A 3,273-nucleotide genomic window follows, 5' to 3' on the forward strand; every position below is an offset into this window, starting at 1 on the left:
GTGTAGACAGAAATTTGCTACATAAATACATCTTACTAATCAATAAGTATGTACTTAGGAAAGGAGAAATCCTTTATTTTTTTAATAGGAAGGAATCTAAGCAGGCTTTTCGCACATACGATGGCAAATATTCGGAAAACTGCTCATCTTCAATTACAAAGTGCTAACAGAAAGTCCAATGACGTATCATTTTACCTTTGTCTTGTTAATTAATATTGGAAAAAGTAATGTTCATGAGGGAAGCTCAGTTGTAGACTAGTAGGGGTGTAAATCAGGACAACTTGCTCCAGTGAAGTTTGACAATATATTTCAAGGTAAAAGGGTACACATTCCCTTTGCAAAAAGCCATATCCCCATATTGTAACATTTACTTTAACCGTTGCTTTTTTTCTTTTATTTTCTTTGCTGAAGCGTTTTAAAGCAAATCCCCATCATTGTATCATTTTTCCTGTTATCACGCAGGGCGTCCGGCGGGGTCTCAGCTCCCGCTCCCCACACAAGAACACAGGATAGGGTGAGGCCAAAAAGGAACACCCAGGGAGCCATAGGTAGGGAAGTCATACCACTATAGTCTCACTGGAGGCTGGATTCACATGACATGCGACCTGCTGTCCGCCTTTCTGCCAACCGACCAATGACTCTCCACCACAGCCGCGGCAGTTATATCAGTGGCCAATTGGCTAACCGGCTACAGCTGACGGCCAACTAGCCATAGCAGATGGCCATCTACTACCCGAGGCAGCATCTTTCCACCTGAGGCTGAGAGCCTGGAAACTGCTCTCTGAGGCTCTGTCCCCACACTCCACCCCTACAGGGTCTTCCCTCACAATCTATGTAACAAGCATCTTCCGCGAGGGGCCCTGTGCGAGGAGCCTGGAGGTGAATGCAATATTCTGGACACAACCAGTCTCTCCGGGCACAGCCAGGGTTTCTCAGGGCACCACCAGTACTTCTGGGCACAGCCAGACTTCCTGGGCTTCTTAGGGTACCACCAGTCTCCCCAGGCACAGCCAGGGCCTCTCAGGGCACTGCCACTGTCTCTGGGCACAGCCAGACTTCCTGGACTCAGCCAGGGCTCTCAGGGCACTGCCACGCTCTCTGGGCTCAGCCAGACTTCCTGGACACAGCCAAGGCCTCTCAGGGCACTGCCACTCTCTTTGGGCTCAGCCCAACTTCCTGGACACAGCCAATGCCTCTCAGGGCACTGCCACTCTCTCTGGGCTCAGCCAGTCTTTCTCACGTATTCTCCATGGCGGCTGATCAAGACACAAAAGCAAACATCCGCCAGTTCCACTACATGGTGGTACGTTCCCAAGCAAACAGTCAAGCGGTCTATTAAATTAGGGATGGAAGGAAATTCCCTATAGTCCATAGTCATTCACCAGGGCTTTCCTGGGGGTGAGGGACGACCTTGACATCACCCTCAGCTCCCACAGAGGGCTCAGCAAGCGTTTCCTCCTGGGCACTCTAGCCCAGGTGATATTAAGGTAAAAAAGTGCCCTGTTCTAGGCATGGCTTCTATAGCTTTTTATGGTAAAAGACCAGTGTTTCTCCCAGGCCACCGGCTCCATCCATAGTGGACTGATACTTTTGCAGAATACTATAAAAATAAACCTTTAGAGAAATTAAATTACAAAACAATATAAATCATATTGTGAACTTCCAGCCTTTTCCATGTATGTGCTCATGTCGTGCAAGGTGGCCTACGGGGTTTCTGCTCCCGCTCCCCACATAAGAACGCAGGATGTGGCTAGGCCAAAAAGGAACACCCACGGAGCCATAGGTAGGGGAGTCATACCACTATAGTCTCACGGGCGGCTGGATTCACATGACGTGCGACCTGCTGTTCGCTTTTCTGCCAACCGACTGACGACTCTCTCTCCACCACAGCCGCGGCAGTTATATCAGTGGCCAATTGGCTAACCGGCTACAGCTGACGGCCAACTAGCCACAGCAGATGGCCATCTACTACCCGAGGCAGCACCTTTCCACATGAGGCTGAGAGCCTGGAAAATGCTCTCTGGACACACACCTGTACATGCTTTAAGTGCCATCTCTAAAAAGTTATATTTTCTTACATAACCATTATGCCATTATCAGCCCTAACAAAATTATTTCTTAGTATCACCTAACACTAAATCTATAATCAAATTTCCCCAGTTCTCCCAAAATGTCTTTTTACAATTGCTTTATTTGCATCAGGATCCAAACATATTTAGACATTATATCGCAAATTTCTTTTAATCTAAAGTAGCTCCCTCCTTTTTTTATGCGTGTAATTCAATTTTTAGTAAAATTACAAGGAAAATAAAAGTAAAGTTGAGAAAAGAAAAATGATCAACAGGTAAGATTAAAAAAGTACCTAAAATTGAAATCTGCCGTTAACTATAAGGAAACTTCTCTTTCGATAAAGTGAATATACGATTAATTGAATTAACTGATTTCTAACCACCTCCATTAATGTATAACAAATGGTAAAATAAACAATTACATATTTTAAACTGGAATTCAGCTTCTGGCATTATGGCATTATGGTAGGAGTAATCTTCAAGCATTCCCCCCCACACACACCCCCCCTCCCCCCACCCTCGTCCAAAAAAAAAGAAAAAAAAGACAGAGAACCAGAAATTAACACAAAAAAGAGGTGTTGGAGTAGAACTGCCTGTACAGGGAAGGAGCTGCATTGGCATTACCAAGAGCCTGAAGGCAGCTAAGGGCCTTCCAGAGCAACTGAACTCGCCTCAGTTTGGTAATACTTTTGGCAATCTGTAGAAGTAGAAGCACATCCTCCTCGTAGATCTCAGATTAATATTGGCACAGTGGCCATATTTGTAAAAATGTGTGACTATGCTGTGTTAAATTGTCAACTTTCTATTTTTAAGGAAAGGATTTGGGGAGGAGTATTTTCATATTCTGCATGATACACTATCATGTATAAATTCATTACAAAAATAATATTTCCATGATTCTGGAAAAATGAAGAATTTCATCTTTTTCTGTTAACAACAACTACCATCTATTTTGGTGGTTACTAGGCAACGCTCGTCGGACCAAACCATTCTCGAGGGTGGGGGGGAGATGGTATTTTCCTCCATTTTGCTCTAGGGAAGGGTACTCAGGGTTTGTTATGCGGCCATCTTTGAACGGGGCACAGCTGTTTACAGCTTTAGGATGGAAATGAGACTGAATGTAGTTACTAGGCAACGCCTTGGCACCGTCGCCATCTTTGAGTGGGGCACAGCTGTTTATCGATTTAGAACATAAAACATCCTA

The sequence above is a fragment of the Rhinolophus sinicus genome, chromosome 8 (genome assembly GCF_057876585.1).
Source record: "Rhinolophus sinicus isolate RSI-liver-muscle chromosome 8, RSI-T2T, whole genome shotgun sequence".
Taxonomy (NCBI): domain Eukaryota; kingdom Metazoa; phylum Chordata; class Mammalia; order Chiroptera; family Rhinolophidae; genus Rhinolophus; species Rhinolophus sinicus.